The following is a 25,680-nucleotide window of genomic DNA, read 5'->3' as shown; positions in this document are numbered from 1 at the left end:
GGCAGATAGAGAGGTAGAGGATGGTAATTACATGCCTCCCTCCGAAGACGAGGCAAGCCTCAACGACGACGAATTTGTCGTGCCTGAGGATCCCGTCGAGCAAGAGCGCTTCCAGCGCAGGCTCATGGCTACGGCAAGTAGCCTTAAGAAAAAGCAGCAGCAACTTAGAGCTGATCAAGACTTGCTAGCCGATAGATGGACTGAAGTCCTTGCGGCCGAGGAATACGAACTCGAACGCCCCTCCAAGAGCTACCCAAAACATAGGTTGCTACCCCGATTAGAGCAGGAAGCATCTAAACCCACATCCCCAGCGGCTGATCGGCCACCTTGTGGCCGCGACAGAGAGGCCTCTTAGCCCATAGTTCAAGCCGCACCCCGGCGTCACTCAAAAAACACCAAGGCATGGGGAAATGAGTTAGACCTGCAAGATATATTGGAGGACAAAGCAAGGGAAACAAGATTGATCTACGAATCGCGTGGGCGCCCCACGACACGAGACGATAACCGTCACGCCGGATACAGTAAAAGTAAATCCGGCCGGGCCGAACACAATAGACAAAACTCATTCGAGTTGCGTCGTGATATAGCCCAGTACAGAGGCGCCGCACACCCGCTATGCTTCACAGGTGAAGTAATGGATCATCAAATCCCAGAGGGTTTCAAACCCGTCAATATTGAATCATACGATGGCACGACAGATCCTGCGGTATGGATTGAGGACTATCTCCTTCATATCCACATGGCCCGTGGCGACGATCTACACGCCATCAAATACCTCCCACTCAAGCTTAAAGGACCACCTCGACACTGGCTCAACAGGTTGCCAGCAAAATCCATTGGGTGTTGGGAAGACCTGGACACCGCATTCCTTGACAACTTCTAGGCACCTATGTGCGACCACCAGACGCCGATGACGTGAGCCACATAATTCAGCAGCCAGAGGAATCGGCCAGACAATTCTAGACACGGTTCCTAATCAAGAAAAATCAAATCGTCGACTGTCCGGATGCAGAGGCCCTAGCGGCTTTCAAGCATAACATCCGCGACGAGTGGCTTGCCTAGCACCTTGGACAGGAAAAGCCGAAATCCATGGCAGCCCTCACGACACTCATGACCCGCTTTTGTGCGGGAGAAGACAGCTGGCTGGGTCGCAGCAATAACATGTCAAAGTGCCCTGGTAATTCGGATACCAAGGACAGCAATGGCAGGTCACGTCGTAACAAGCACAAGCGCCGCAATAACAGCGACAATACGGAGGACACGGCAGTTGATGCCGGATCCAGAGGCTCTAAGCCTGGTCAGCGGAAAAAGCCATTCAAAAGAAGCACTCCGGGCCCGTCCAGTTTGGACCGTATACTCGATCGCTCGTGTCAGATACATGGCACCCCTGACAAGCCAGCCAACCACACCAACAGGGATTGTTGGGTGTTCAAGCAGGCCGGCAAATTAAATGCCGAAAACAAAGACAAGGGGCTACAGAGCAACAACGAGGAGGAGCCTCGGCCGCCGAACAACAGAGGACAGAAGGGTTTCCCCCCACAAGTGCGGACGGTGAACATGATATACGCAACCCACATCACCAAGAGGGAGCGGAAGCGTGCGTTAAAGGACGTATATGCGTTGGAGCCAGTCGCCCCAAAGTTCAACCCATGGTCCTCCTGCCCGATCACTTTCGATTGCAGGGACCACCCCACTAGTATCCGCCATGGCGGATTTGCCGCATTGGTTCTAGACCCAATCATTGACGGATTTCACCTCACTCGAATCCTTATGGACGGCGGTAGCAGCCTCAACATGCTTTATCAGGACAAAGTGTGCAAAATGGGCATAGATCCCTCAAGGATTAAACCCACAAAAACAACCTTTAAGGCCATCATACCAGGTGTAGAGGCCCATTGCACAGGCTCAGTCACACTTGAAGTGGTCTTCGGATCCCCGGATAATTTCTGGAGCGAGGAGTTAATCTTCGATATAGTCCCGTTCCACAGTGGCTACCATGCACTGCTCGGGCGAACCGCGTTTGCAAAGTTCAATGCGGTGCCGCACTACGCATACCTCAAGTTCAAGATGCCAGGACCTCGGGGAGTCATTACAGTCAATGGAAATACCGAGTGCTCTCTCTGAACGGAGGAGCACACGGCGGCCCTCGCAGCGGAAGTCCAAAGCAGCCTCTCAAGGCAATTCTCCAGTCCAGCGATAAAACGTCCGGACACCTTCAAACGCGCCCGGAGTAACCTACAACAAGACCGCCTGGCACGTTCCGAGTGAGCGTTGCAATACGGCCCCAACCCCAGCCCTCGCGAAATGGCGAAATCCGTGCTACGCATACATAATTACGCTCTATAAATACAATGGGCATAGGGGGAGGGGCACGACCACGGCACGCCCTAAAAACGCGGCTCAACAGCACTAGGGGCTGCCAATTTTACCATTTTTTCTTACTTTCAGGACTTTACTCTCCGGAAGACCTGTACGGCAGTACAATTGCCGCACACACGATACAACAACCATGGAGGCAAAAAGCTACGTCACACTGTGGAAATCCCAGGTGGTCTCTATAACGAGAAAAATACCTGTCTTAAATACTATCCCACAGCTCGCCCCTAGAGGGGACATGTCAAATAGTCCCACCTCTTGCTTATCACACTATTTGTATCGTTCTGCTTTAATGCACCTTTTTCAAATAAACAATGCTTAGCTTCAGTCTATTATTGCATTCTCCATTCATTCCTTTTTATGTATATATGTTCAGTCATGACATTTAGCACCCGTACACTTTGGTACGGCTAATACGCCAGGGGCTCAAGCACCCCATAACATGGCGTGAGAAGTCCAAACACTTTCACAAGTGCGGCACTCCGAACTTATAGCATTATATGCATCAGCTCTGAATCATGTCTTTGGTCAATAGTTGGGTTTGCCCGGCTCCCATGTTTTGGTACCTTACGTTCCGCTATATCGGCTAAGGTAGCACTAGGAGATCTACTGCGATTTGTGCCTGGTTCAGCTGGGCTAAGCACCTCAGTAGAGAAAGCTAAAACTGACTGTCATGATAGGGCGAGAGCTGGTCGCTGTTCGAGAGGTTTCGAGTCCCTAAAGACTTATGCCGCTTAGGGCGAGGAGTCGGCTTTGTCCGGCCTAGGCGTGTATAGCGCCCTGAACTCGGTCTTCTGAACACTAGGGGCTTCGCCAAAATTTAAAATTATAGAATTCTCTGGCTAAGTGAGAGTGATAACGCATTGTAGTCTGATTGCCTTGTTCTTTGTGCTGGGCACCTCCCTCGAAGGACCCAAGAATGGGAAAATGAGTGCTCAGGTTTATCCCGAACACCCCAACACTCGTGGCACGGGGGCAGAAGCCGACGACTCGCCATCTCTCAGATTTAATAAACAGCCGCATAGAAGGTAATATTTTAAATTCAAACAAGCATCGAATAGCGCATATGAAAAAGTTTTCAGCGTACAGGATCACAAATGCGAGTTCACTCAAAAATTACATCCTTGGAACATTCATCCGCCACAAGGCGGGCACCCTTTAGGACGCCCTCATAGTACATCTCGGGGTTGCGATGCTCATTGCCCTGCGGTGGCCCGTCCTTCACCAGGTTCTCAGCATCCATCTTGCCCTAGTGTACTTTAACACGGGCAAGCGCCCTGCGGGCACCCTCGATGCAGACGGAGCGCTTGATGACTTCAAGCCACGGACAGGCATCCGCCAGCCGCCTCACCAGCCCAAAGTAGCTCCCAGGCATGGCCTCCCCAGGCCACAGCCGGAGTATAAGACCCTTCATGGCTTGTTCGGCCACCTTATGGAGCTCGACCAACTGCTTCAGCTGGTCGCTCAAGGGCACCGGGTGTCCGGCCTTCTCCGTCGAGTTCCCTTCCTTGGCCCGGTAGTAGGTGGCGGCATCTGACACGCTGCGGGGCAAATCTGCGAATGCTCCTGGAGAGCTCCGGACTCGGGTAAGTAACAAGTAATTCACTTTCACGTGCTTGCTTTGCATAATGAATGCCTTACCCACCGCTATCTTCTTCATCGCCTCAATTTCCTGGAGGGCTTTTTGGGCTTCGGCTTTGGCAGACTTGGCGCCTTCAAGGGCCGCCGCGAGCTCAGACTCTCGCGTCTTTGAGTCAAGCTCCAAACTCTTGTGTTTTTTTACGAGAGCCTGGAGCTCTTGCTGCACCTCCTCCACCCGCGCTTCCTGTTTCCCTCGCTCGGTGCGCTCCGTGGCCGCTTTTTTTCGACCTCAGACAGCGGTTGCTTCAGGGCCGCCACCTCGTTCGTGGCCCCTGCCATAGCCACAACGATCCTATCATTTTTTGCAACTACATCTTTTTTACATACTCATATAGACAAGGCCTTACTTACCTTGGCTCTCCTCGAGCTGCTTCGTGGCAAGGCCAAGCTCTTGCTCGGACCGCTCGAGGTTTTGCTTCAGTGCATCAACCTCCGCAGTCAGTGCGGCAGAGGCCAGCAGCGAAGCCTGCATACGCATATCGACATAATTATGTTAGACTCCTGCGAATATTATTAGCTCCTCTATTCGGCTTTTCTTTCTGAACACCAAACAGAGCATCAGGGGCTACTGTCTATGTGGTAATATTTCCATATTTTTTTACATACATTAAAGCCTGTTAGAAGGCTGGCACAGGCTTCAGTAAGCCCTCTTTTGGCAGACTAAACTTTCTGGATCACCGCACTCATAATAGTGCGGTGCTCCTCATCGATGGAGGCGCCATTAATCACCTCCAGCAAGTTATCCGGTGCCTCTGGTTGGACGGAGGTCACCGGCGCGGTAGGCTTGCCCTTGTTAGTGGGGGGCCGCCTGCCGGAGTTGGAGCCCTTGGGAGCCTTGCTCCCTTTTCGCCTGCAGTCCGAAAGGTCGCCTTGCGGCGCCTCCAGGACCACCTCCCCTTGGCTTGGAACCTTTTGGGACAACACCTCGGCGTTGTCCGTAGGGTGAGGGGTGGAAGTGGTCGGAAGTGAAAAGCTATTCACATCCGACGAATCCAAGGAACCACTCGATGATATGTCGACTTGGGCTTGGGGCGGACTGCATGATTATATTCGGTGTTAGGAGAAGCTGTGCAATAAAGGAACGCTAGGAGTCACTCTGGTGTCCGAATACTTACGACTTCGCCAGGGGCTTGGCCCTGGGCGGCCACTCCTCTTCGCTGTCGGTGGCGTTGGTGGAGTAGTCCGGAGGAAGAGTCCTTCCCTTCTTGGACCCTCCGGCCTCCCCAGTTGGGGCGGCCTTCCTTTTCTTTTCTCCCCCTGCTAGAGGAGAAGAAGCCTCTTTTTCCTCCTCCTCATCTTCGTGGGAGGAGTGCGCCTCGGAGTCATCGGACGATGAGTCCGACACCACCGGGCGCCGGGAACTCTTTCGGGTTCCCGTGGCCTTCTTCTTGGCCTTCTTCTCCGGCACCACGTAAGGTGCCGGAACCAGCAGCTCCGCCAAGCGGGCGTCTGCTGGGCCTTCGGGCAAAGGAGCCGGACAGTCGATCTGTCCGGCCGTCTCCTGCCAATCCTGTCAAAGGTACGGGAGCTTAGATCCCACATAGAGTCAAACTATGAAAAACGAGTATCCTGTAAGAGGTAAAACAGCTTACCGCGCTGGCTTGGCGCTTCGCGCAGAATCCACGATCCTCGGTAGTGGGAGGGGGAACCTCGGCGCCCTTGAATAGCACCTTCCAGGCATCCTCGTGTGTTGTGTCAAGAGCCTGTTCAGAGTTTGGTGCTGGGCCGGGTCGAACTCCCACAAGTTGAAAGCCTGTTGTTGACACGGCAGGATCCGGCGGATGAGCATGACCTGGACTACGTTGACGAGTTTGAGCTTCTTGCTCACCATGTTTTGGATACATGTTTGGAGTCCGATCAGCTCTCCCGAACTACACCAGGACAGGACCTTCTCTTGCCAGGAGGTGAGCCGCGTGGGGATGCCAGATCAGAACTCGGGGGCCGCTGCCCATTCAGGGTCACGCGGCTCGGTTGTGTAGAACCACCCCGATTGGCACCCCTTTATGGTCTCCATGAAGGAGCCCTCGAGCCATGTGATGTTGGGCATCTTGCCCACCATGGCGCCTCCGCACTCCGCCTGGCGGCCGCTCACTACCTTCGGCTTGACATTGAAGGTCTTCAGCCATAAGCTGAAGTGGGGCTTGATGCGGAGGAAGGCCTCACACACGACGATAAACGCCGAGATGTTGAGGATTAAGTTCGGGGCCAGATCGTGGAAATCAGGACGTAGTAAAACATGAGCCCCCGGACGAATGGGTGGAGAGGGAATCCCAGTCTGCAGAGGAAATGGGTAAGGAACACTACACTCTCGTGGGGCCTGGGGGTGGGGATGAGCTGCCCCTCATCTGGGAGCCGGTGCGCGATGTCGTCGGGTAGGTATCCAGCTCTCCTCAGCTTCTTGATGTGTCCCTCCATGCCGGAGGAGACCATCCACCTGCCTCCCGCTCCGGACATGGTTGGAGAAGGTTGAGGTGGGAAATGGGGACTTGGGCACTGGAGCTCGAGTGTGCGAAAATGGATGACAAAGCAGGAAGAAGGCGTGGATGAAAAGGTGAATCCTTGTCCCTTTATATGGGCGGACGAAACTATGCGTCCCCACTAGCCTGGTAAAACTCGCTTATCCCCCAAGCACCGTAATCAATGGCACGGTTGGGTTACCCACGCCCATATTGATGAGAATCCCGTGATAAGGGGACACAATCTCTGCTTCGACAAGATGTGCCAAGAAACCGCCTTGCAAAACGCGGTGAGGTGGGACAGTAAAAAATGATTCGAATGAAGGCTTGGCGGTGGTGTGATGTCACGCTACAGAATACGTCAGCAAATTAGATTTGTGAAAATGTTACTCTCTCTCTCTCTAAGATGGTATGTGGAACTTGTTTTGCAGAGTCGGACATGATCCTCCTGTTCAAAATCTTCTATGAAGTATTCGGAGGAGGAACCCGCCTTGCAATGCCAAAGACAATCTGCGCGCCGGACTCGTCGTCATTGAAGCCTGGTTCAGGGGCTACTGAGGGAGTCCTGGATTAGGGGGTGTCCGGACAGCCGGATTATAACCTTTGTCCGGACTGTTGGACTATGAAGATACAAGATTGAAGACTTCGTCCTATGTTCGGATGGGACTTTCCTTGGCGTGGAAGGCAAGCTTGTCAATACGGATATGTAGATCTCCTCCCATTGTAACCGACTCTTTTTAACCCTAGCCCCCTCTGGTGTCTATATAAACTAGAGGGTTTAGTCCGTAGGACAACAACAATCATACCATAGGCTAGCTTCTAGGGTTTAGCCTCTCTGATCTCGTGGTAGATCTACTCTTGTACTACCCATATCATCAATATTAATCAAGCAGGAGTAGGGTTTTACCTCCATCGAGAGGGCCCGAACCTGGGTAAAAACATCGTGTCCCTTGTCTCCTGTTACCATCCGCCCAGATGCACAGTTCGGGACCCCCTACCCGAGATCCGCCGGTATTGACACCGACAAGGGGCAATACTGGGATTACCAACAATCTCCAGCCTCGCCTCCCGGGCGAGCCTCGAAGAGACCGAGAAATTTTCCACGCCAAGGACTAGGCTCACTCCCCGAGCATCATTACCAACATGGGGAAATAATAATCCCAAGAGGGAGCCCGGGTGCTGGCCCCAGGCTTCTCTTCGGCATCGCCGGCGGAAGCAGAGAACAAGGGAAGAATAGGTGGAATGCGAATATGGATGACTCTGCTCTCCTCCGCCCCTCCCTTTTATAGGCCAGGCGGGGAAGGGCAGCCGCTCCATCAACGGGTGACCAGCGCCCTCCTCCACTAATGGAGGCAAGGGTCCCGATCTTTGGATGAGATGATAACTATCGATTTGGTCGAGCCGACTTTTACGATCCGACTACAAACATGCAATGACTTTGCGCCTTAGCAATAGCTAAACCATTCTCCTGAGGTTACTGAAGATGCTGGAAGCACTATCAGCCTGACCACGAAGGTCTATTCCTGCACGCAGTCGAAGAACAAGGAAGAATATAATGAAAGCAATCTGAGTATTGCAAATATGGATGAATTATTGATAAAGGTGGGGATCCGGAAGCGGTCTTGGTCTGGTTGTTGGACACAAACAAAGTAAACGAAGTTGCAATGGCTAACTTTTAACTAAACAAATCCCAAGGAAAAAGCCACTAGATGGATCTACTTATATAGGAGCAAGGGGTGGCCGCCAAGGATATGGGAGGACGTCCCAAGGCATCCTAAAACTAACCCTAGGTTGTACAAGGCTCATGGGCCTAAGTGGAGGTGATGCAACACCTTTGGGCTTGTAGTTTGACTCGGATTCTGCTGCAACGTCAGATTGTTTCGTCAATAACTCAATGCTCCGGACAAATTTTGTAACACCCTCGATGCGGCTATATCTCCCACGTGTTGGAGCACGACTTAGAGGCATAACCGCATTGAAGGCAATGTCGCAAGAGGGGTAATCTTTACACATCCCATGTACTGAATAAGAAAGAGGTACAGAGTTGGCTTATAATCACCACTTCACACAATACCTAAGAATAGCATTACATCAACCAAATACAAGCAAGGTCCAACTATGGAACCAAAATAAAAGAAGACTACCCCTAATGCTACAGATCCTCGATCGCCCCAACTAGGCTCCACTACTGATCGAAAGGAAACGAAACAACACAACGAACACGATCTTCATCGAGCTCCTCCTTGAGCTCGGTTGCGTCACCTGCACGGTATCATCGGCACCTGCAAGCTGATTTTGGAAGTAATATGTGAGTCACGGGGACTCAGCAATCTCACACCCTCGCGATCAAGACTATTTAAGCTTATGGATAGGTAAAAGGTATGAGGTGGAGCTGCAGCAAGCACTAGCATATATGGTGGCTAACTTACGCAAATGAGAGTGAGGAGAGAAGGCAAAGCATGGTTGTGAACTAGAAGTGATCAAGAAGTGATCCTGAAACTACTTATGATCAAGCATAACTCCAACACCGTGTTCACTTCCCGGACCCCGCCGAGAAGATACCATCATGGCTACACACGCGGTTGATGCATTTTAATTAAGTTAAGTTTCAGGTTTTCCACAACCGGACATTAACAAATTCCCATCTGCCCATAACCACGGGCACGGCTTTCGAAAGTTCAAATCCCTACAGGGGTGTCCCAACTTAGCCCATCACAAGCTCTGACAGTCAATGAAGGATATTCCTTCTCCCAGGAAGACCCGATCAGGCTCGACATCCCGGTTACAAGACATTTCGACAATGGTAAAACAAGACCAGCAAGACCACCTGCTGTGCCGACAAATCACGATAGGAGCTGCACATATCTCGTTCTCAGGGCACACCGGATAAGCTAAGCGTACAGGAGCCGATGTAACCCAAGTTGCCAAGGAATGGCCCTGCACGGTGTTGTAGTTTGGACCAACACTCAGGGGAGCACTGGCCCGGGGGTTTAAATAAAGATGACCCTTGGGTTGGCCGACCCAAGGGAAAAAAGGCTAGGTGGCAAATGGTAAACCCAAGGTTGGGCCTTGCTGGAGGAGTTTTATTCAAGGCGAACTGTCAAGGGGTTCCCATTATAACCCAACCGTGTAAGGAACGCAAAATCAAGGAACATAACACCGGTATGACAGAAACTAGGGCGGCAAGAGTGGAACAAAACACCAGGCATAAGGCCAAGCCTTCCACCCTTTACCAAGTATATAGATTCATTAAGTAAATAAGATATATTGTGATATCCCAACAAAAATCCATGTTCCAACATGGAAGAAACTCCATCTTCACATGCAACTAGCAACGCTATAAGAGGGGCTGAGCAAAGCGGTAACATAGCCAAACAACGGTTTGCTCGGACAAGGTGGGTTAGAGGCTCATGGAAATATGGGAGGCAAGGTAAAGCATGTGGTAGGTATCGCAGCATAGGCATAGCAAAAGAGCGAGCATCTAGCAAGCAAAGATAGAAGTGATTTCGAGGGTATGGTCATCTTGCCTACAAAGTTCTCCGAGTTGACGTTAGCTTGATCCTCATAAGCGTACTCAACGAGCTCCTCGATCACGTACTCATCTCCCGGCTCTACCCAACAAAGAACACAAGCAAAGGGGAATACAATCAACCACGTGCAATGCACAAGCAACATGATGCAAAACATGGCATGATATGCAGGATGTGATATGCGATGCATATGCATGTTTCAGAAAGGAAAGATTGAACCTGGCCTCAACATGGAAATCCAAGAGTGCCGCTGGAAAGATGAGTTGATTTCGGTCGAAATCGATATAAAGATCGCCGGAATCGGATGCACGGTTTGGAAAAGGCAAGCAAAACAAATATGTCACCGATCTGCGATTAACAGCACGAGACCATCTAAATGCATCAAGAACAACAAGCTACTGCACTCTAACATAGCAACAAAGCACATGGCAGGGAGCCACTCAAGATGCTTGACAAAAGATGAACACTGAACTACGGCTAATGCACTCAATAGCAGGCTCAAACAAGAATAGCAAAAGTGCAAAAGATATCAGGTTACAGACTTAGAGAAAATAACAACATGGCAGGATTTAACATCAGGAAGCAATGTTTAGAGCAAGATAACAACATGCTACAGGAACATATCATGGCAAGGCAAGGCATGGCATGAAGATACTCAAAGCATACAACAAAAGTCCCTTACTGACCATAAGCCAAAAGGGATCAGAAAATACAATGGCAACCATGTGAACATAGCAATTATCGTTAACAGATTCAGAATTAGTAGAAAACTGGAACATGGCAAAACAGATATTATGTAGGCATGTTTACGAGCTCGAAGCGCTCACCACAAGGCATTGCATGACAAACTAAGCATACACCCAGCAATTAGACATGGCATAGAAGCTAAACATGGCAAGAACAACCTCATAGCATGCATGGATCAACTACAACAACCTCGGCAAAAATGCTTAACACATAAACATTCTGCGAGGAACATTTTATAGCAAAAGTAGAGCTTGATTGAGTCAAGCTAGGGTGCTCCATAATTGCAAACAAAGACACGGATGGATAGAGCACAACAATATCTACAGAACATCCTTACTGATGATGCTCAAAAGAGGCATGGATCACTCTATAGCAACATCAATACATGGCATAAAAATATATTCAGGAAAATGACTTAGAAGATTTCTAAGTCCCTAAAATCAGCAACATTACGAGAGCTACTTTGCAAGCTTGTGCTAGTCACCACAAAGATCACAAAAATACATGGCATACACCCCTGTAAAGATGGCATGGAATACTTCAAAACTCATGTAGGGCTCAAGTTCATAGGAGGCACACATTAATCATGGAAAAAATGACAAATGTCCCATTACTGATAAGAATCTAGAACTAACACAGACTAGCACTCTTGCGACAGAATTTAGGGCATCAAGATGAACTCAAATGAACATGGTGCAATGGGATGAAATGAAGTACTCGTTGAGACGAACAATTTGATATGCTACACGCACGAATCGGAGCAATGGTGATGAAGTTATGATGCGATGAAGTCTGCTCAAAATTACTGGGACTTGGCAGATTTTCGAGGGGGGTGGAAAGTCAACCTCTCCTTCGGATCTAGATCGGGGCGGCACAGAGAGCGAAGTTCGCCGGATCCTCGCCGGAGTTGCAGTTCGTCGGCGACGGGGAGGGAGAGGACGGCGAGGGACGAGGGGGCCAAAGGAGGCTGGTGCGGTGGGTGAGAGGCGGCGACGGCGGACGAGCGCGCGGTGGCCGGGGCGGCGCGGTCACCGGCGGGAGGCGGCGAGGGAGCTCGTCGGCGGGCGGCGGCGCGGCGAGGCCGGAGTAGCTGCCTCCGCAGCGGAGCGGCGAGGTGAGGGCCGGGCGGCGCGCCGCGGCGAAGGGCGCTCGGGCGGCGGGGTTCGGGCCCGGGCAGGCTGGATCTAGGCGCCGCGGGCCCGCGCGGTGGAGGGAGGTGCGGTGGCGACGTGGCCGGCGGTGGTTGGGTGATGGTGGCGGTGCTGCTGATGTGGCACGCTCTCATTGGTCGGGCGACGTGGCCGGGCGGGGTGGACACATCCGGCGCGACGCGGACGCGTCCGGACGCGCGGAGGAGGAGGAGGTTAGGGTTTGCACCGCGAATTTCGGAAGGGATCACATGTATATAGGTAGAGGGAGCTAGGAGAGTCCAAATGAGGTGCGGTTTTCGGCCACGCGATCGTGATCGAACGACCGAGATGATGGAGGGGGTTTAGGTGGGTTTTGGGCCACTTTGAAGGGGTGTTCGGCTGCACACAAAAAGAGGCCTTTGCGGCTACCCGGTTAACCGTTGGAGTATCAAACGAAGTCCAAATGGCACGAAACTTGACAGGCGGTATGCCGGTAGTAAACCAAGGCTGCTTGGCAAGTCTCAGTCCAATCCGAGAACGCTTAACACCCGCACACGAAAAGAGGCAAAAGGGAACACCGGATGACATAGGAGCGCCGGATTGCAAAACGGACAACGGGGAAAATGCTCGGATGCATGAGACGAACATGTATGCAAATGCGATGCACATGATGACATGATATGAAATGCATGACACGCAAGCAAATGACAAGGCAACAACAGCGAATAACTGGAAGACACCTGGCACATCGGTTTCGGGGCGTTACAACACTCCACCACTACGAGAGGATCTCGTCCCGAGATCTAGAATGGCACCGGAGGGAAAAGCGAAAGAGAAAGAGAAGAGGTAAAACTAAGTTGCTTCTTTGACAAACGAGTGAAACCAAAGAACCTTGAAAAGTTGAACAAATTGAAAGAAAGAATACAACGGAGATGAATGAAGTTGAAAACACTCTGTTAGAAAAGAGAAAACAAGGAAGAACAAATTCGTATAGCACTCCGGTTGAAAAGAGATGCAAGACTTGATAAGATGAAGGAACTTGAGTAGATAACACAACACTCCAGTTAAATGGATAAGCATGAAAAGAACACGATCCTGACAAAACAAGAAGATGGGTTGAATTGAGCAACATCACAATGCCTCCGAATCAAGGAATAAAAGGTAGATCATCGGAACAAAAGAACAGAGAAGAAAATGGCAACTTCTGCCCCAAAAGAGCTTGAAAAAGCATCCTTGCAAGAACGGTATAACGAAATTGTTGGAAAACCAGCAACGAAGCGAATAAACTTGTAGTGGGCTTATGAACAACTTCTTAAAGTTATGAGGTGAAATTCTGCCACTAACGGAAAACAAGATTGGATTGATAAGAACAAGGAGACGAGAAACTATTTCACCAGGAGGATAAAAGAAGAACTTGGGTCATTTATAAGCACCATAATAGCAACAATCCTTAAGGAAAGCTTTAGGTGAAATATAACCCAAGACAATTCCAACGAAGAGGTTGATGGATTTAAAATACCTCATTCTTAACAACGTGTGAATCATGAAACATGAACTCAAATTATCAAGAATGACATAATACCACCTCCAATGATACGGAAGAAAAAATTGCACTCCGGAATGCAAGATGAAGAATGCTTGAGCTCCATTGAAAAGAATCTCGATGAACACTTCGAGAAGGAATTAAATCCTTGATGAACCATCATGTAGACCCTTCATGAAGAACTCCGGTAACAAAAGGATGATCACACGAAAGGAAAGAGAAGTTGAAATAACAAAGTGAATCCATGCAAAGATTCGATGGGTCTTCGCGACAAGATAAAGTGGCAAAAACTTGGAACTCCGGAAAATAAAATGAACAAAAGAAATCAAGAATTTGATGAGCCTCCGGAATAAGGAATTAATCGCTTGGATGAACAAGAATAAAAATTATGTTATGTGTATCCTTCACCAATTAAATTGATGACAAGCAACGGATTTAGCATACTACTGGCGCTCTTTCCTCCATATACATGCTTGTTACTCAACTTGAATTGGATGTCATTGGCTTTGAGCACATGAAAGACCTGTATGCGCATGATCCTACCTTTGCTATACCTTATGCCAAGTTTTTGACGAATACCTCTTGGGATCGCTATTATATCAAAGATGGTTATCTTATGAGAGATAACAAACTATGCATCCTCGAGTCTGCCCTTCGTTTGTTGCTTTTGCAGGAATCTCATGGAGAAGGACTAATGGGACATTTTGTACGCGACAAGAAATTTGCTACGCTCTCCAAGAACTAATTTGGCCCAAGATGTTCCGTGGCGTCAATCGCTTCACCAACCGATGCTCGACATGTTGCAAATCTTAGTCTAAATCTCAATCCCATGGTCTTTATATGACCCTTCCAATACCGTATCAACCATGGGAAGATATTAGCATGGACTTTGTGCTTGGTTTTCCTAGAACTAGAAATGGAAAGGATTACATGTTTGTTGTTGTGGATAGATTCTCTAAGATGGCACATTTCATTCCTTGCAATAAGATCGACAATGCTTCACATGTTGCCAATCTCTTTTGTAGGGAAATCTTACGACTACATGGAGTACCGAAGACGATAGTCTCAGACCGTGACATCAAGTTCCTAAGCTACTTTTGGAAAACCTTATGCACCAAGCTCGGAATCAAGCTACTCTTCTCCACGGCTTACCATCATCAAACCGATGGCCAAACGGAGGTGACCAACCGCACACTCTCCGCTCTACTTCGCGTGCTAATCAAGAAGAACATCAAGGAGTGGGAGGAGTGTCTACCTATCGCCGAGTTCGCCTACAACCGCACAAAACACTCAAATAATGACAAGTCCCCTTTTGAGGTCATCTACGGATTCAACCCATTGTCCCCATGGGACATTCTCCCTCTACCACTACAAGAGCGCATCAATATGGACGCAAGTGCACATGTGAAACAACTCAAGAAGGTGCATGAAGATACAAGGCACACCATCGAGCGTGAAGTACAACGACTTGCGACCAAGCTCAACATCAACAAGCACCCCATGGTATTCAACATTGGTGATCTTGTGTGACTACACCTTCGCAAGGACCACTTCCCCACCGAACGCAAGTCCAAACTCCTACCACGAGTGGATGCACCCTTCAAGGTGCTTGCGCGCTACAACAACAATGCTTACAAGATGGACCTCCCGCGTGACAAGTACAACGGGAGCGACGTCTTCAACGTCAAGGATCTCTCGCCCTACCATGGTGATGAAGAATTCGATCCAAGGTCGGATCTTTCCCAAGGGAGGGGAGATGATGCGGACCATCCCAAGGTCATCCCCATGGACCTACCTACGTCTCCCACGACACCACTTGGACCAATGACAAGAGCACGAGCAAAGGCTATCAAAGATAAGGTGAACTCGCTCCTCTCCAAACTACCACTTTCTATGCATGAGACATAGCTACTACCTCAAGCGGAAACCCTATGTGTGATCAGGTACTTGGAGGAAAGCCACTGATCGGCTACACCCAACGGACAAGACGACGAGGACACCCAACTCAATGGACAAGAAGAACGACTACTCGAACCTCCTAGTCACCGAAGGACCGGCGACCCTCGCACGTCCAACGAACTGCAGGCACCGGACGATTGGCCCCCTCCGGACGACCAGCGCTACCACACCCGAGCCAAAGCGCCGGACTTCTGAAGACTACCGGACGACCGACGCCCCGGACATCTGACCCCGAGCGGACGTCCGACCAATGCCCATCTGAGCCGAATCTACGGACGCCCGACAAGCACCGGACGTCCAGACCCTCGCGAACCTCTGGACGACCGGTAACCACCGGACGTCCGACGGCTGTGTGCTGATTTCGTGTTGGGCCGAATCCCATGTACCCCTTCGACCTCTAAGAATATATATAGACCTCCTCCTCCTCTTTTCTAGGGGCAACATTGTGATAGCTCATATTAGATATAGAGCCTCGCTCATCCACATCGGATCTACTCCTTGAGAGAGACCGCGGCCCCTCTACGAAGAAGATCCCCTTGGATTCAACCCCCTTTTGGGTGGCCCCATCAAGACCTCCTTTGGATAAGAACTGGTTACCGTGTATCGTCCCTTGCTGATCGTGGATCATGTCAACTCTTTTGTGTTCGAAAATCTAGCATATGTGTGATCATTCTTGTTGGTTTTAGTGTTTCTTTCGTGTTCCCCCTCGTGTTTCCCCTCGTGTTCATCGTGTTGATCGTAGGATCTGCTCCTTTCGTGAAAGATCGGTCGTATAGGGTCCTACCCTACATCATCTTGATATCTAGAGCCATGTTGATCATGATTTTGGAGCCTCCATGTTGTGTTTTCTAGCCTTGTTTTGTTGATTTTGTCCCTATTTCGAAAATTCCCCACAAAAATAGCCCCAATTTTTTTTGTGATTTGTTGGTGTGATGAAATTTTATTGGATTTGATCCATGGAGTTGCTTTGCCTTGAGTGGATCTAGCTTCCCCCCATCATCCCCACCTTCTTCATCCAAAAAATCACTCGGATTTGATGGATTTTGACCTCTCCACCTTGAACCCTAGCCGTCCATCCCGTGCCCAAAATTCGCCTAGGCACCGGACGTATGAACGCCTCCGGATGCCCGTAAAACCCTAACGAAACTGAATCCCCCCCCCCGAAATTTTCATCCACTGCCCCACTTCCGCATACGCATCCCCATACCACCACTTTCCGCAACCACCATTTCTTACTCGTTTCGCACTCCGATACGTTCTTGCCACTTTGTGCTTTGAGAATTTGAGTTGTGGTTCTGTGTCCTATTGTGTTTCGGCTATTTAGGTATGGTTCGACATCAACATCACCGCCGCTCATCTTTGCCACGGACTCGTCATCAACAACGACCTTCTCGGTAACATCATCTTGGTTTCGTGACACCCTCAACCGTAAGCAAGGACGGTAACTTCAATGACATCTTTGTCCACTCCTTGCCATTACATTGATAACCACCATAGACTTACTTTTGCGTACCTTACCCATCGAGACTAGCCTTTTGAGTATTGTCGGCAACGTGACTTGTGCACATTAGTGTTCATACTTCCCATAGCATACATACATATCATTGGTGCATATCTTGGTATCATCTCTTTTGTCACAAAGTTGTCATCGCATACACAATTGCTATCTTGGTTCGTGAAGCATTGCATGAGAAAAGAGCTCAAACACAAAGAGCCAAACATGCTTTTAAGCAAAAGGGAAAGATAAGCAAAGAGATTTTAATCAAGAACCATAGCATGATACAACATTACGATTGTCATACTAGATCATCTTGGATCATATCATCGGAATACCATACATAGAGCATACTTGGGATAGAAACCATTGCATTTTTGCTTAGTAGGTTGTGCACAAGTCTTTGTATCTGCCTGTTGTGCAAGCGTGCTAGCGTGTATCTAGTGTTGTGCAATAAGAGCATTTTCGTGGATTCCACATTTTGGCTCGTCCTTGGTTGCACGACCCCATTTATCTCTTTGCGTGTGTGTTTCCATGTACCAGATTTTGCTATTGGTCTACTTGTTGCATTGCAAACATGCGAAACTTTTCCAACATTATTGAAGCTCACTAAAAATTGCATCAAATTTTGTGCCACCATCCTAACCGAGCTCCACCATAAGCTTTTACTTGTGTAGGTGTGAGAAACCGACAATAATTGGTACCAATTGTGCTATTTCCTTGTTCCACATTGAGTGATCATTGATCCATCTTCAACATCGATCAAGGTACATTTGGTATAAGTTCTTCTCCTTCTCCCACTCACATATTTTCTTTGGAATGATGGATAGGCCAAGTACTTCTACCAACCCACTCTACATCGAGCAAGACGACGACATGAACTCCTACGTCACAAAGAGCCACCTCTTTGGTACACAACATGCTTTGCATCAAAAGCGACAAGCAATGAGTGAAGACATCAACAACCTCGCCACCGACTTGCGACTCTTCGAGCAACGCACAAGAGACTATTTCAACCACAAGCTCGATGGCCACAAGTAAGAGAATGATGCGAGAATGGATGAGATTCGTGATTTGTTGCTCAACCACTCTTCTTCCACTACGTCCTCATCAAGACGAAGCCGCTCGAGTCGACACTCCGACTACACCATCTCCGGCTCAAGTACACCGACATCCAATACTCTTCTATGTGCCGCACGCCAAAATCGTCAAGAAAACCGCAACACTCTACATGACAACAACTCTCAAGAACAACGGCATCGTCAAAACCAAGCTACCTTTGCGCAAGCACAAGAATGGCAATGCCAATGCCAACACAAAGAGGAAGAGCAAGTGCGCCTACACCAAGATGCACAAGATGCCAAAGCACAACGTCAAGAACAACAATTGTGAGAAGCTCAAGCACTTGAGGCGCAACAAGCCCTCTGAGAATCAAATTGAGTCGTAGCCAACCGAGGCCGACAAGCTCGTGAGCATCAAGAAGCACTACGTGATGAAGTAAACGAACGAATATATCAAGCTCGCGTGCATCGTCAAGCTCGACAAGTTCCTCCACAAGCTCACCAAGAATATCAAGTTCAACAAGAGCAACAGCAAGTTGTGAGAGACGATCCTCCTCGTCAAGGATGTCATCATCCCCGACCCGATCACACTGAAGAGCAACGCTATGGCAAGTTAAAGTTCACCATGCCCAAGTTCAATGGAAGCAATGATCCCGAAGAGTACCTTTCATGGGCATTGAAGGTCGACAAAATCTTCCGTTTGCACAACTATGAAGAAGAGAAGAAGATCATGATGGCATCCCTTGAGTTCCAATATTATGTCCTCATTTGGTGGGAACAAGTCATGGAGCGTCGAGAGGCAAAAGGTGAACCACCCATCACTACTTGGGCGCAAATGAAGGATGTCATGAGAGCACGCTTCGTGCCAACCTACTACAACCATGACCTCTTCAAGAAACTCCAACTACTCAAGCAAGGAACCAAGAGCGTTGAAGAATACTATAAGGAAATGGAGATTGCAATGAAACGAGCCAATGTCATGGAAGATGATGAGGAAACTATGGCACGTTTCTTGAATGGACTCAATCATCGCATCAAGAAGATCACCGACTTCCAACCATACTCGAACCTCATCGAGCTAGTGCATCAAGCTACCAAGGCGGAACGTCAAGTGCAAGATAACTTCAAGTATGCCAAGTTCTCATCCAAGTCCTATGGTTTATCCAACACCCAAGCTTCAACGACTCCAATACCTTCTACATCAACCAAGCCTTCTACAAGCAACAACGACACGTCAAGTTACAAGAAAGCTTCGACAACTTCAAGTCATCCTCCTACAACAAGAAACTTCAAGCCAAGAGCTTCATCATCATCTACCCCAACCGATGAGACCGTCAAGACAAGTTCCTTCAAATGCTTCACATGCGGAGGCCGAGGCCACAAGTCCTTTGAGTGTGCCAACAAGCGAACCGTGATCCTCAATGACGATGGTACATACGACTCCATGAGTGAAGAAGAAACGGGAGAACTTGAGCAAGTTGCCATGCACCGGCAAGCGAACGATGAAGAGGAACAAATCTTTTGTGACGAAGATTCAAGTCCCGCTCTCATTGTCTCCAAGGTGTTGACTCTTAATCATCAACAAGAAGAAGACCAAAGATACCATATCTTTCATACCAAGGCCGGCATCAATGGAAGGTCCGTCAAGGTCATCATCGATGGAGGGAATTGTCATAACTTAGCAAGTGAAGAACTTTGCTCCAAGCTCCAATTGCCCAAGATGAAGAACCCACATCCTTACAAAGTTCAATGGCTAAGCGACTTCGACACTATTCAAGTTGAACATAGAGTGCAAGTCTCCTACAAAATCGGAGCTTACAAAGACACTTTGGAGTGTGATGTCATTACAATGACCATTTGCCACCTTCTTCTTGGTCGAACATGGCAATTTGATAGAGGTGTCATCCACAATGGCCGAACGAACCACTACATCTTCAAGATGAAAGGAAAGGAGTATGTACTTCGTCCTATGTCTCCAAGCCAAGTGATCACCGACAAGCAAGCCACCCATCGTGGGGAGAATAGTGAGAGAGCGAACCACAAAAAAGAGAGTGAGCGCCACAAGCCAAAATCGAGTGCCTCCACGATCAGCGAAAGGAACAACTTAGTTCTATTTGCCACCAAAAGTGAGATAAAAGAAGTGCGTGAGAACCCATCAAGTGTCCTACATTACGTCCTTTTGTGCAAGGATGAGGCACCAAAAGCTAACACCTCTCACGATCTACCTCTAGTGTTGTCTTCTCTTTTGCAGGAATTCCAAGATGTTTTCCTCGAAGAGCTACTTCCAGGTCTACCTCCTCTACGAGGCATCGAGCACCGCATCGACCTCATCCCCAGAGCACCACTTCTGAACAAAGCTCCCTACCGCGTCAACCCCGAAGAAACCAAAGAAATACAAAGGAAATTAAAACATCTCATAGACCATGGACATGTGTGTGGAAGTTTGAGTCCTTGTGCCGTTCCGGTCATTCTTGTGCCAAAAAGAGATGGTAGCTTTCGCATGTGTTCTGATTGTAGACCCATCAATGCTATCACCGTTCGATATAGGTACCACATTCCATGCCTTGATGATATGCTTGATGAACTTAGTGGTGCCACTATTTTTTCCAAAATTGACCTTAAAAGTGGTTACCATCAAATCCGCATACAAGAGGGGGATGAATGGAAGACCGCTTTCAAAACAAAGTTTGGTTTGTATGAGTGGTTAGTCATGCCTATGGGTTTATCGGAAGCACTGGGTACTTTCATGCGTCTTATGCATTATGTGTTTCGCCCTTACATTGGTGAGTTTGTTGTGGTCTACTTTGACGATATCCTTGTTTTTAGCAAATCTCTCAATGATCATGTCACCCAAGTTTGAACCGTTTTGCAAACTCTTTGAGAAGAGCATCTCTATGCTAACATGGAAAAATGCCTTTTTGGCGTTGATAAGCTAGTTTTCTTGGGTTTTGTTATGTCCTCTAAGGGTGTTCATGTTGATGGCTCTAAGATCAATGCTATTAAAACTTGGCCACAACCAACCAACTTGCAGCAAGTGCGTAGCTTCCTTGGTTTAGCTGGTTTCTACCGTAGATTTTTGAAATATTTTAGCACTATTGCTTCACCTTTGCATGCTTTGAGCAAGAAGAATGCGCCTTTTGTTTGGGGACCATCCCAAGATACTGCATTCAATGAGCTTAAGAATTTGCTTACCCATGCTCCCGTGCTTGCATTACCCAACTTTGACAAACCCTTTGAGATTCATTGCGATGCTAGTGGTAATGGCATAGAAGGTGTGTTAACGCAAGAGAAGCGCCCCATAGCTTACTTTAGTGAGAAACTTTCCAGACCGCAACTCAATTACCCCATCTATGACAAAGAGCTATATGCGTTAGTGCGAGTTTTGCATGAATGGGAACATTATCTTCGCCCTCATGAATTTTTCATTCATACCGACCATGAAACGCTTAAATACCTTAAGGGTCAAACTAAGTTGAACAAGTGTCATGCTAAGTGGAGTGAATTCATTGAGTCATTTCCTTATATCATCAGTTACATTAAAGGTAAGGAAAATGTTGTGGCGGGCGCTCTTTCCTGCATATGCATGCTTGTTACTCAACTTGAATTGGATGTCATTGGCTTTGAGCACATAAAAGACCTATATGCGCATGATCCTACCTTTGTTATACCTTATGCCAAGTTTTTGACGAATACCTCTTGGGATCGCTATTATATCAAAGATGGTTATCTTATGAGAGATAACAAACTATGCATCCTTGAGTCTTCCCTTCGTTTGTTGCTTTTGCAGGAATCTCATGGAGAAGGACTAATGGGACATTTTGTACGTGACAAGACATTTGCTACGCTCTCCAAGAACTATTTTTGGCCCAAGATGTTCCGTGACGTCAATCGCTTCACCAACCGATGCTCGACATGTTGCAAATCTTAGTCTAAATCTCAATCCCATGGTCTCTATATGCCCCTTCCAATACCGTATCAACCATGGGAAGATATTATCATGGACTTTGTGCTTGGTTTTCCTAGAACTAGAAATGGAAAGGATTACATGTTTGTTCTTGTGGATAGATTCTCTAAGATGGCACATTTCATTCCTTGTAATAAGATAGACGATGCTTCACATGTTGCCAATCTCTTTTGTAGGGAAATCTTACGACTACATGGAGTACCGAAGACGATAGTCTCAGACTGTGACGTCAAGTTCCTAAGCTACTTTTGGAAAACCTTATGCACCAAGCTCGGAATCAAGCTACTCTTCTCCACGGCTTACCATCCTCAAACCGACGGCCAAACGGAGGTGAACAACCGCACACTCTCCGCTCTACTTCGTGTGCTAATCAAGAATAACATCAAGGAGTGGGAGGAGTGTCTACCTATCGCCGAGTTCGCCTACAACCGCGCAAGACACTCAACTACCGACAAGTCCCCTTTTGAGGTCATCTACGGATTCAACCCATTGTCCCCATTGGACATTCTCCCTCTACCACTACAAGAGCGCATCAATATGGACGCAAGTGCACGTGTGAAACAACTCAAGAAGGTGCATGAATATACAAGGCACACCATCGAGCGCGAAGTACAACGACTTGTGACCAAGCTCAACATCAACAAGCACCCCATGGTATTCAACATTGGTGATCTTGTGTGACTACACCTTCGCAAGGACCACTTCCCCACCGAACGCAAGTCCAAACTCCTACCGCGAGTGGATGGACCCTTCAAGGTGCTTGTGCACTACAACAACAATGCTTACAAGATCGAGCTCCCACGCGACAAGTACAACGGGAGCGACATCTTCAACATCAAGGATCTCTCGCCCTACCATGGTGATGAAGAATTTGATCCGAGGTCAGATCTTTCCCAAGGGAGGGGAGATGATGCGGAGCATCCCAAGGTCATCCCCATGGACCTACCTACGTCTCCCACGACACCACTTGGACCAATGACAAGAGCACGAGCAAAGGCTATCGAAGATTCTCGCTCCTCTCCGAACTACCACTTTCTATGCATGAGACATAGCTACTACCACAAGCGGAAACCCTATGTGTGATCAGGTACTTGGAGGAAAGCCACTAATCAGCTACACCCAACGGACAAGACGACGAGGACACCCAACTCAATGGACAAGAAGAACGACTACTTGAACCTCCTAGTCACCGGAGTACCGGCGACCCTCGCACGTCCGACGAACTCCAGGCACCGGACGACCGGCCCCCTCCGGACGACCAACACTACCACACCCGAGCCAAAGCGCCGGACTTCCAAAGACTACCGGACGACCAACGCCCCGGACATCCAACCCCGACCTGACGTTCGACCAAAGCCCATCCGAGCCGAATCTACGGACGCCCGACAAGCACCGGACGTCCGGACCCTCACGAGCCTCCAGACGACCGGTAACCACCAGACATCCGACGCTTGTGTGCTGATTTCTTGTTGGGCCGAAGCCCGTGTACCCCTTCGACCTCTAAGACTATATATAGACCTCCTCCTCTTTTCTAGGGTGAGCATTGTGATAGCTCACATTAGAGATAGAGCCTCGCTCATGCACATCGGATCTACTCCTTGAGAGAGACCGCGGCCCCTCTATGGAGAAGACCCCCTTGGATTCAAGAACCCCTTTTGTGTGGCCCCATCAAGACCTCCTTTGGAGAAGAACCGGTTACCGTGTATCATCCCTTGTTGATCATGGATCGTGTGAACTCTTTTGTGTTCGAGAATCTAGCATACGTGTGATCATTCTTGTTGGTTTTAGTGTTTCCCTCGTGTTCCCCCTCGTGTTTCCCCTCGTGTTCATCGTGTTCATCGTGGGATCCGCTCCTTTCATGAAAGATCGGTCGTATAGGATCCTACCCTACATCAGTTTGCCATAGATCTTATCCTAGGAATCGCCCCAATTTCTAGGAGACCTTACAAAATGGCACCATTAGAACTAGTTGAGCTTAAGAAAAAACTTGATGAGTCCTTTCAAAAGGGTTTCATTCATACTAGTTCTTCTCCTTGGGCTTGCCCCATCCTCTTTGTCAAGAAGAAGGATGGTACAGATTGGATGGTTGTAGATTATCGTCCCGTTAATTTGGTCACTATAAAGAATAAGTATCTGCTCCCCCGGATCAACAACCTGTATGACCAGCTCGTTGGATACTCAGTCTTTTCTAAAATGGATTTGGGGTTAGGCTACCACCAAATCAATATCAGAAACTAGGACATTCCTAAGACGACTTTTGTCACTCGTTATGGCCAGTACGTGTACACCGTTATGTCCTTTGGTCTAACCAATGCTCCAGCCACATTCTCCCGCTTGATGAACTCGATCTTCATGGAGTACTTAGATAAGTTCATCGTGGTTTACCTCGATGATATTCTTATTTACTCGAAGAACGAGGAAGAGCATGCTGAACATCTCAAAATTGTGTTGGAGAAACTCAGAGAGCACCGCCTCTATGCCAAGTTCTCCAAGTGTGAATTTTGGTTGCTAGAAGTGACCTGTCTAGGCCACATAATCTCTGGTAAGGGCATTGATGTCAATCCCAAGAGAGTTCAGGCCGTTCTTGATTGGACTCCACCTGAAACGGTTAAACAAGTTAGGAGTTTCCTTGGTCTAGCCAGTTATTGTCGTCGCTTTTTTGAAAACTTCTCCAAAGTGGCCAAAAACCTCACGGAACTTCTCAAGAAAGATAAAAGTTTGAGTGGTCCCACAGTGTGAGCACAGTTTCCCGGAACTGAAAAGACGCCTGACTTCTTCTCCCATACTTGTGCCACCGGATTTCACTAAGGACTTTGTTATCTATTGCGATGCCTCACGATAGGGACTAGGTTGCATTCTTATGCAGGATCACCATGTGATTGCCTATGCATCTCGATAGTTGCATCCACATGAGGAGAATTATCCTACACATGATCGAGAGCTTGCAGCCGTAGTCTATGCACTTAATACATGGCGACATTACCTTCTTGGTAAACGTTGCGAGATCTGCACCGATCACCAGAGTCTCTAGTATATATTCACCCAACCAGATTTGAACCTTAGGCAAACAAGTTGTGATGTAGGGTGGAACCCTAGATGGCCGATCTTTCACAAAAGGAGCGGATCCCGTGATGAACACGAAGAACACGAGGGGAAACACGAGAGAATCACTCCAACCAACAAGAACGATCACACATATGCTAGATCCTCAAACACATAAGAGATACATGATCCACGGTCAACTAAGGACGATACAAGTAGCATGATCTTCTCCGTGAGGAGATCTTGAGGTTCTTCCCGTGATGGGGTCTTGAATTCACTTGGGGCATCTTCTCCGAGAAGGTGCGATCTCCGAGCAGAAGGTAACCAAGTGGATGAGCAAAGCTCTCACACAAATATGAGCTAATCCTTTGCTAACCCTAGAAACGTGGTGGAGTAGTCGTTTATATAGGAAAAGGGGGCGAAGGGGTACATGGGCTTCGGCCCAACACGCACACGCAGGTGGTGGTCCGGATCATCCGGACGGGCAGCCAGATGATCCGGGCTTTAGGGACTCGGATGATCCGGGAGGGGGTCCAGACGAGGTGAATAGGCGGGCTGCATCGTCAGCGACCCAGATGTCCGGAGTGTGGTCTGGACGTCCGGCTGGGGTCCGGATGATCCGGGGCATGTCCGGATGATCCGACTTCGGGGTGCTGAATTGGGCGCTCTTGGGTCTCCACTTATCCGGATCGTCTGAGCTGGGGTCTGGGTCGTCCTAGCTGTGTCCGCATTGTCC

Source organism: Triticum urartu, chromosome 4A (assembly GCF_056163025.1).
Source record: "Triticum urartu cultivar PI428250 chromosome 4A, HENAU_Tu73, whole genome shotgun sequence".
Taxonomy (NCBI): Eukaryota; Viridiplantae; Streptophyta; class Magnoliopsida; order Poales; family Poaceae; genus Triticum; species Triticum urartu.
This window is presented reverse-complemented; position numbering follows the sequence as displayed.